The sequence below is a fragment of the Lynx canadensis genome, chromosome F1 (genome assembly GCF_007474595.2).
Source record: "Lynx canadensis isolate LIC74 chromosome F1, mLynCan4.pri.v2, whole genome shotgun sequence".
NCBI lineage: Eukaryota > Metazoa > Chordata > Mammalia > Carnivora > Felidae > Lynx > Lynx canadensis.
In genome coordinates this window covers 65,146,978-65,157,775 of record NC_044319.2, presented here as the reverse complement: position 1 = coordinate 65,157,775, position 10,798 = coordinate 65,146,978, and positions in this window count along the sequence as shown.

Here is a 10,798-nt window from a genome sequence, read left to right as displayed (position 1 = left end):
AAATTGCAGCATAGGAACTACTCTGAAAGAGGTACAGGAGAAAAGCCAAAATCCGTCTTATGGCCCACCGAATAAGGTGTCAAGTTTTCCAAGTTCACACGAAGATCCAGCTGCAGTAGCAAACTGCAGCTGACTTGCCCCGAATCCCTGCGGAAATGAACTTCACAGCCTTCCACTTCCCCAGGGTAAGTCGGGGGCAATGATAAGTGCCATGGATAAAGATTAGCTGTGACCTCATAGAGCAAGGTGTCGTCCCCTTCCTGCCTCAGTCCCATGAGTCACAAGTCTCGCCTCTGGTGCCTGAGTTGCCCCCTGCCTCTTGAATAACCTTCCTTTATCTTTCCCTCACCCCCACAGCAATCTCCCCATTCTAGCAAAACCCCCTTCCCAGGACCCCTTCTCCTCACGATCTCTATCAACAAAAACCCTCTGGACTGTCCAAGGTTTTTCTCAAATAAGGGACGTCTCTGACTTATCTAGCTTCACTTTATCATCCATAAATCAGAGAAAGCTTCTTGATAAGTGTGAATAATGTCTCCAAACTGGATTTTTAATTTAAAAATGAGGAGGGAAACCATCAAAGAAAGCAGTGGTTGTAACGAGGCAGGAAAGGTGAAGTTAAGTCATTCCCAATGATTGAGGACAGTACGTCTTCTTCTTTTAAACTAGGTACACCATTTGTGTTTATGCAGACCCTTGAGAACATGAGCCCATTCCTTTTCCAAAAAATGTTTTGCACTGATTTAATTCTCCAAAGATCCATGACTCAAACATTACTCACGCCTCTAACTGAATACCACTCTTTGACCCCACAGACACACCGGTGATGCTCATACATTATTTCATTCATAAAGTGTTGCTGGGATATGCTACGACAAATGCCAAAAGAAAAAAGAAAAAAATCTCCCATTGGCCCAGGAACAAATAAAATTAAATCCTACACCCCACTGTGGTCTTGCTCACAGCTTCCCTAGGGCGCCTGTACCCATCAGCCCGTGTTTTAAATGCTAAGGGATTCAGATGGAATGAGACAGTTGAAATAGACGTTTGGACCATACAGCCCTTACCCATGATAGCCTCACCTTGCTGTGCCTGCTCTGTCCCAAACCTATTCCTTCACATCCACGGTGGGCACATCCTCTAAAAGTGGTATGTCCCTACTTCAGCAACCTCCCTATTTTAGCCCCCTTCACCCCTCTGCTAAGCACCTTCCAGGGAGGCCGCAAAGGAGCTCTGAGAAGTCAGAGCTTCCTCTAAGAGGGAAGAAGTGCAATGATCCAGGTAATTAGTGGGCCTGAGAATCAAGCCAAAAGAGGACAAATAAGGGCAAATTCTACCTGAATCATCACATCCTAGATTCCAAGTCTAGCCCAGCACAATGGGTTACTCTCAAGACTCCCCAACGGGAGACCTGGACCCAGGCTGTCCGGACAATGGACCGTACCTCCAGGGACGAGTCAAGGTCAGAGGACTCCACACAGAGGTCCACCCTCAAGGGAGTCTGAGGAATGGTGAAGAATCCGGAGATGGAATCCGGGAAACCGGAGAGAATTCTAGAGAGTGTGTTCCAAGGATATAAATTCTCTCTTCGGTCAAGAAGCACGAGGAAGCCAGCAGCATTTAATGAACAGACAGGCAGCGGGCCATCAGTTCCCACCAGCTCTTTCTGGGAATTTGGAGGGAGACGTTCTCTCTGCTTCGCCCCAATTTCCCAAAGGTGAGTTACTTCCCGGGGCTACCTACCCCTCGTTCCTCCTCTGCTCTCTCTACGCCCGCGGTTCTGACCCTAAGCCACCATTCTCATGCGTTCGGTACCAGCTCCCCGGTCCCGTCTCCTTACGGTGTCTTCTTGCTGTCGCCTCCATTTCTCGTCTTCTCCAGGGCACGTCACCCTTAGTCACGTCCTGACTTACATGCCCCTCCCACTCTGTCCGTACCTCTGCACACTCCTGTCCATGCCCTTTCTCCCCACTTGCCGTGTGCACTTGGCACTCTCCAATCTTTCCCCCACTGGGTCTACTCTGTGGCGTGCCCCGTTTCTTGGCCACACCCCCACCTGTTCTCATCTGGGGTCCATCTGTTCCAAACACTACTGTCCACACTCCCCACTCCTGGCCTCCAGCACGCTCAGCCCGCTGCTGCTGTCCCTGTCACCGCGCCACCAGCCATGAGGCTCTCTGCTCCCCAGGCCTCCGAACTCCTCCAACCTCGCACTTGCTCACTGTGCTCTCGTCGCTTGCTCTGAAGTCTTGGTATGTTCCCTCCTTCACCATCAGGCCCTCTCTTCCTTTCCTCTAGATTTCGGTCTCCAGGCTTCTTCCCTTTCCCCTGCTGCCCAGATCTCTGCCGCCTCCTAAATCTTCGGTCTACGGTACCTGTTCTTCTGAGTCTCCTTCCAGCCCGTCCATACGGTGCCAGATTCCTGTCCAGAATGACCTGCTGGTCCTTCTCTCCACCATGACCACCTCCAGAAGTCCAAGGAGCTCCATGCCGTCCCACACACCTGTGTCTGCTTTACCTGCCTGGGACTCCGTGCTCCAAGCGCTACTGGCTTTAAAACTGGGGGCCCCGATTGGGCCTGTTGATCGCCCGGCACTGAGCGGCCACGGGGACGGGCTGGCAACCAGGTTCCTTAATCTTCGGTTACCACAGTGACGTGGTCCCTAAGAGGGCAGATGTTCTAGGCCAGAGGCCAAAGAGTCGGAAGACGGCCCCTTAAAGCATCAATGACTCTGATCACAGGCCCAGGGGCGGGAGAACATCAGTTACGCCCACTGTTAGGAGTAAAGGGGCTTTCTTGGTCTCTGGCCTCTACCACAGCTCCTCTCCCCGTCCAGCCAGGAAGCAGCCTTGAGGGGAACATCAAGTTCACCTTGTAGAGCAGAGCGACTCCACAGCAGCAAGAGAAGAAAGGTGTTCTGCCACCACACATCAGTTTATACCAAACGTGTGACCGTGAGCGTTTCAATCCCAGGGACCAAACCCGCCCTCGCACAGGGGCCTCTGAGAAATCAGGAGGGTCTGCAGCTCATCCTTACCCAGCAGCCGGTCACCGCCCACCTGCCACGCAGGACTGGCCCTTCTCAGAGCTGTCCCCACACCGAAGACGGGGTGCAGGGGAAGCATTTTGACTTTGAGTAACCCAGTCGGTTGCCCTCAGGCTCCTCCCAAAGGAAATAGTTGGATTCTCACGGTCCTCCCTCCTGCTGTCTGTCAAGAGTCTAAGAAACAGTATTAGCAGGAGGCATAATGATGATAAAAGAATTTTTTTTAATTATTTATCTCATTTTATCATCAGCACTCTCCTAGATTGTGGAAAGAGTGACGACCGTGATCTTCCTTTTACAAAAGAAAAACCTTGATCAAGGACAGGCCGTGGCTGGCCCAAAGTCATCAGCCGGGAAGTAGCGGGGGCTGGGCTCTGCCACAGGCAGGCAGGTGTCCCCGGATGGTACCTGCTGAGAGACAGGGCACCCACGACACCGGTCTCGGACCTTCCCCGCAAGTCTCTTCCCTACCCTTACGATGGAGGGGAGGTGCCCCAGGGACAGGACAACAAGGAGGATGGGTGGCGGAAGGGCAGCACCCTAGATGGAGGGCAGCACCTAGTGAGGGTGAGCGAGCCCCCCAGCCCGTGGTCTCCCCCCAGTGGCTCATTCTCTCTCGAGTCACCAAAGGTCAAAGCAGAGGAAACCAACGTCTAGATAAAGGAGATGCTTTGCCCAAGGACAGCCAGCTGGTCTTCCACAGCGCTGCACCCAGCCCCAGGCTTGCTGACCTCTACTTCAGGGCTCTCCTTTTGCCACCGTGGGGTCACCCCAACGGGGGTCTCTATACAGAGTGTGGGGAAGGGGACGGTATGTTCAGCCTTCAGTCGTCCCCGGAAACGGGACAACCAAAAGGATCAAGGAGCCTCGTCCTGGAATCACTGAGTGCTAAAAATGGAAAAAGACTTTTAAATAATTAAGTTTCATTTTTGACCTTATGCATTAGCTGAATTTTTACCACGCGATCTTATTACTTTTATAAATTAAAAAAAAAACTGGTTTGGAGATTAAATTGATAATGCTAAGTGGGTGAATGTTTGCTCTTTATTTTGTGTATTTCTGTAGTCTATAATTTTTGTCAACCCTCTCCATCTGTAATTACATAGATTAGTAAACTCGTGCCCATAGAAATTAAATTACTTATCCAATATTACAAAAATAGACTAACTGCTGTGGTCCACTTGGAAAAATACAGACTTCAAAGGCAGGATTGAGCAAGGTTGGAGTCCCAGTGCGTCAGCTTACTGCGTGGTGAGGAGCACCTAAACGAACCTCTCTGAGACTCGGATTGCCTGTTTATTTCAAAATGTGCACAAGTAATGCCTGCCTTCGGAGGCCACTACAAGGAATAAATGAGGGGAGGTGGCGAGAACCCCAGGGAGCCTCACGCCTGCAGTCTCCGTTTTCACGGAGACCGGGCTGTAGGCTCAAGGTCTCCCTTCCTCGGCGACTTCAGCCTCGCTTGTGCCGAAATGTTCTTGCTCAGGTCACTAACCGCTTCCTGGTCGTCAGGTTCAAGAGCATCGCTTCACCTTTCTACAGCATTTCGGGCCACACACGTCTGTGTTCTCGAGAATATTCACTTCCCTGCTTCCCAAGGGCTCTCCTCCTATACCTTGGCTCCTCCTTCTCTGTCCCCTCACCGGGCCCTCCCCCTCCTTCTTAAATACCCGTGGCCCTAAGAGCAGAGGTTATCAGACCGCTGGCCCGACTGTCAGCAGCATTTTTATATTATTAAGTAGAAAAGAAGAGAAATGGCAGGACAGGATAGGGCAGAACAGAACAAGAAAGAGAACAGCAGAACGTATCAGCCTCTAAGAAGAGCGTGCATCAGGGGCGCCTGGGTGGCGCAGTCGGTTAAGCGTCCGACTTCAGCCAGGTCACGATCTCGCGGTCCGGGAGTTCGAGCCCCGCGTCAGGCTCTGGGCTGATGGCTCAGAGCCTGGAGCCTGTTTCCGATTCTGTGTCTCCCTCTCTCTCTGCCCCTCGCCCGTTCATGCTCTGTCTCTCTCTGTCCCAAAAATAAATAAACGTTGAAAAAAAAAATTTTTAAAAAAAAGAAGAGCGTGCATCATTTCCGGAATGTTCGTTCCAGTACTCCTACAGGTGTTTGTGTAGACTCTTGTGTTCTAAGTCACAAGAAAATAAATTAATTGATTTCTTCTGTGGGTTGTGGTCGAAAGCACTGCCCTAAAGTATGCGTGGCCTCTCTTCTCTTCTGTCTCCCAAATGATCTGAAACAGCACTGGCTGTGATGAGCTGAACATGCCCATTTCCACACCTACGGCCAGACGCCTCACCTGACAGCCAGACTAGAATATTCTGCTGCCTAGACATAACACTCCCTACATGACTCATGGGCATTTCGACGGTAAACTGTACAAATCTGAACTTACATTTCCTCGTAAATCCTCTGCTCTTTATGACCCCCTAATTTACTTCATGGTAGCACCATCCACCTACTCGCTTATTAATTAATTTATTCTGCAAATCCACGAATGTGTGCTACAGGCCACGACACGTGCTAGGCACTGGGAACACAAAGACGCGGAAGACGTCACATCTGTCCTCGATAAGGGCACGGTCAGAGACAGAAAACAAACAGAATCCCAAAACAAAGCTGCCCAACTGTGGAGACACGTCCAGCATGCTACGATACTAGAGAACGTGGGTCCGAAGGTCTGAGGAGGTTTGCCCGAGCCACGGACGTAAGCTGCACAGAGTCAGAACAGTTGTTCACCGGAGCAAGAGGAGAGGCGGGGCCAGGACGTGTGTGCGAGCACGTGCATACGTGTGTGCGTGTGTGCACACGTGTGTGTTGGGGACCCCGAGGAAGAAAGGCGCGCCAAGAAGAGAGGACAGCGTGATAAAGCTACACCTCACGCCTCGTTCCTGTGTGAGAAACTACAAGAAATGCAGAGTCACTGAAGCCCGGAGTCCCAGGCAGGGGGTGACAGCCCGTGGCCAGAAGACCAGATCGGAGAGACCTTCGTACGTCATGTTAAAGGACTTCACTTATAATCCCGCAGAAGCCAGAGGCCGTGAAGGGTTTTAAGGAAGCGAGAACTGTGTTTTGGTGTGCATTTCACATCGATCACTCTGGATGCGTGGGGTAGGCAATTTCGAGAGGGTCCAGCCAGGAGGCTTCAAGGTGAGTTATCACAGAGGTCTGCACCCCAGCAAGAGAACCGGCTACACACAGTGAACTGAAGGGAGAAGACGAATTTGGGAGGAGACTATGAGGGAGACAGGCTGGTCATCCAGGGCGGGGTCCACCATGACGCCTTCGCACAAGTGCACGCTCAGGATTTCAGCAGCGGCTGTGATCAGTCTGTTCCCTCTCTGCAGCCACGAGGTGCACACACCCCCACCCCCACCCGCACCCCCGTCTCCATTGCTGCTTCTGGCCCACTGCAGACAGCGCATCCTTCGAAGGCAGGGCTATCCGAGTATTTGATTATTTTTTTTTATTTCTTTAACATTTATTTAAAGACAGAGAGAGAGAGACAGAGTGCAAGTGGGGTAGGGGGAGAGAGGGGGACACACAGAATCCGAAGCAGGCTCCGGGCTCCGAGCTGTCAGCACAGATTCCAACGCGGGGCTCGAACTCACGGACTTTGAGATCATGACCTGAGCAGAAGCTGGGTGCTTAGCTGACTGGGCTGCCCGGGCATCCCTGATTTTTAATGTTTATTTATTTTTGAGAGAAAGAGACAGAGACAGAGCGTGAGCAGGGGAGGGGCAGAGAGAGAGGGAGACACAGAACCCGAAGCGGGCTCCAGGCTCCGAGCTGTCAGCACAGAGCCCGAGGCGGGGCTCGAACTCACGGACCGTGAGATCATGACCTGAGCCGAAGTCGGAAGCTCAACTGACTGAGCCACCCAGGCACCCTAATGTTTTATTTATTTTTGAGAGAGAGAGGGAGACACAGAACCCGAAGCAGGCTCCGGGCTCCGAGCTGTCAGCACAGATTCCAACGCGGGGCTCGAACTCACGGACTTTGAGATCATGACCTGAGCAGAAGCTGGATGCTTAACTGACTGGGCTGCCCGGGCATCCCTGATTTTTAGTTTAATGTTTATTTATTTTTGAGAGAAAGAGACAGAGACAGAGCGTGAGCAGGGGAGGGGCAGAGAGAGAGGGAGACACAGAACCCGAAGCGGGCTCCAGGCTCCGAGCTGTCAGCACAGAGCCCGACGCGGGGCTCGAACCCACGGACCGCGAGATCATGCCCTGAGCCGAAGTCGGAAGCTCAACTGACTGAGCCACCCAGGCACCCTAATGTTTTATTTATTTTTGAGGGAGAGAGGGAGACACAGAACCCGAAGCAGGCTCCAGGCTCCGAGCTGCCAGCACAGAGCCCGACGCGGGGCTCGAACCCACAGACCGCGAGATCATGCCCTGAGCCGAAGTCGGAAGCTCAACTGACTGAGCCACCCAGGCACCCTAATGTTTTATTTATTTTTGAGGGAGAGAGGGAGACACAGAACCCGAAGCAGGCTCCAGGCTCCGAGCTGCCAGCACAGAGCCCGACGCGGGGCTCGAACCCACGAACTGCGAGATCATGACCTGAGCCGAAGTCAGTTGCTTAACCCACGGAGCCACCCAGGCGCCCCTATGTGAGTATGTTAATAACCCCTCAGTTTTCTCTCTGCAAGTGGCCCCTTCCCCTTCCACCCATCTGACACATGGCCGACAGAGCGATGGTGATCTTTCTGGAAGGCAAAACCCCTTGATGATCCTCTGGAGCCCCGAGAAGACCCTGACGGCCATCTACAAGTCTGATTCCTGCCCCTCTTTCCAACCTCATTTATTACCATTCCCCACCCACCTCCAGCCTCATGTTGCACAATGCCAAAATACTTACAGTTCCGTAAAATTAAAAACACAAAAACCCCCAAACTGTTCTGGTTCCACACTGATAAGCCCAGGGATGCGCTGTTTCCTCTTTCTAGAATGCCCTTCCCTTCTCCCCACTCTCACATCTGCTGGGGAGCCACCCCTCCTCCTTGAAGAACCAGCCCAGTCACTTCCCTTTCTGTCTTCCCCATCTTCCCCGAGGTCCACCACTGCCCTAGCAGACTGGAGTGCACCCATCATCGCACCGTTCCCGCCCTTGCACACGGGGCTCTTAAAGCACAGAGCGCGAGGGGCTGTGTCCTGCCGGGGCCGGCGGGGTGGGGGGCAGGGGGCGGTGAGGAACTCCAGCCCCTTCTGTCTTGTCAGTCTGAGCAGCATCTATCTGGCAGGTCCTAGCAGCTCAATATACGTTTGCTGGGGGAAAATAAACAATTGCTAGAACAGGTCTCTGTCCTCCTGGCCCGGAGACTGTTCCAGAATACCACACTTCTTAATTTTTATAGTGGAAGGATTAGAAGGGAAGTCTTAGAAGGGGACCTGAGAGCTTGAGACTTTTTCTGCGGCTCTGCCTCCGGGTGGTGTTGAAACAGCCCACTTTCTCCAGGGCTCCAGTCTCTACACGCAGGGTCCTGAATATTCCCCACGAGATGGGTCCCAGAAGCTTAACCTCAACACAGCTTCAGCAAAACTAATCTTCCTCCGTCCCCAAACACTGCACCCCGTGAAGACTGTCCTTACTCCGCAACTGCTTTCCGTGGTTCAGCCTTTTCCAGGTCAGTCACTCACACCCCCAAACTGAGAGCAGGCCTTGCCCTTTCCCTCTCTCGTTCCCCACAACCAACACCAACCACGGCACCTCCTTTCTGTCCCAGTGCCGCCAACCCGGCTCAGAGCTGCTGGATTTCATTCCTGGATTTCCATTGACATCGTTTCACAGATTTCCTTAGAGGAAGCTTTCCGAATAAATTTTTTACAGTGTTGTTTACTTTCGTCATCTCTGCATCCTGCGTGGGGCTCGAACTCGCGACCCTGGGGTCAAGAGTTGCACACTCTTCTGAGTGAGCCAGCCGGGTGAGCCCCTAAAATCTGCTCACCACAGAAGCACATAATCACTCTTAAAAAGTGAACTACATCATATAAATAATTATAGCCCCCCTCCCGTATGCCTTAAACCTCACGCCCACTGCAGAAATCATAGTTTTCCAAGCTGCATATGTATCTGAATAATAAAATCACTCATCAGATAGCTACCGTGTGCCAGGCTCTAGACGAAGCACTTCAAATAGATTCATTTATTTAAGCCTCACATTACACAACCCTAAGGGAAATGTACTATTATCATCCGCTCTACTCGCCACGCACAGAAAATAAAGTACTGAGAGGTTAAGCACCTTCTCCAAAGTCACACAGCCGGTAGCTAGCAATTCATATCCTTAAACACACATTTACGCGTAGATGAAATGGACCAGAGGCACGTATGTCGCTGTAGGCTCCTTTCCCGTTACACACAAGGGGTAATAGCACGCGTATTTTCTTGGTATTTTCACCTAACAATACATCTTGGTTATCTTTCCATGTTGGTATGTATAAATTTACCTCATTCTTTTTAACTGTTATGTGTTATTACAGAGTACGGGCACGGTATAATTTATTTAACCAATTCACTATTGATGGGTACTTAGGATGTTTGCCATTTTTCACTACTGGAAACAATGGCATGATTCACATCCAGGCACATAAATTACGGCGCTCGTGTGTGACTAGACGTACAGCACAGATTTGTGGAAACGACACCGCCGGTATTATAATTTTTAATTTTGATACATTCTGCCAAAACATCTCCAAGACAACTGTACCAATTTACATTTTCACTGACAATAAATGAATTTGCCTATTTCCCCAAACACTTGCCAACACTGGATATGATCCATCATTTTAATTTTTAACAATCTTGACGGGCCTTTGATACTTTTTTAACAATCTCAGATCTCTTTGTTACTTTAACTTGTATTTCTCCAAATCCAAGTGCAGCTGACCGTTGTTCAGATGTTTACTGGATGACTGTATTTCTTCTGAAAATTCCTACTCATATCCTTTGCTAATTTTCTATTGGATTGTTTGCCTTTTCATGTGTATTTATTAGATACATGTGTATTTTATGTGTATTTATTAGATTGCATGTTACCATGTAATACTTTGCTGTATGTATTGTAAATAAAATGTTTCCAGTCTGTCATTGACTTTTAAATTTTGTTCATGGTATCTACAATTAATCTTTTTTTTTTTTTTTTTTTTAAGAAAAACTAAGCAGTAAAACTTGTCAGTCCTTTCTTTCATGGAGTCTGGGTTCTTCGTCTGGCTTGGGCATGTCTTTGCCACTCTGAGAGTAAACATATTTTTCTTGTGTTTAGCAATGTCCTTTGGTTTGGTTTATTTATAAAATTCAGTACTTCCATCCAGCTGAAATTTATTTTTGTATACGGTGTGAGGGAGGGCTCGACCTACCCCATCCCAACTTGCAAACAGATAACTGATTATTCTAATACCACTCACTGAAACAGCCCAACCCTGGTTGATTAGAAGCGTAGTATATGATGTACTGTATGATTCTTCATACACTAAATTCCCACATTAGTTTGTGACCATGCTCCCTCTCCTATTCCATCAGACTATTTGTATATTCCTGGGAAATACTTCAATGTTTTCATTGCTGTCATTTTAAAGTCACTTAGCATAGCTGGAAAACCCTCTCCCCAACCTCCCCAACCTCCCCAACCTCCCCAACCCTATGTGTTTAAAAAAAAAAAATTGTGGTTATTCTTGATTTTTCTTTTCTAAAGGAATGTTAGGATCGATGGGGCAAGTCCCATAAAAGTAAAATACTGGGACTT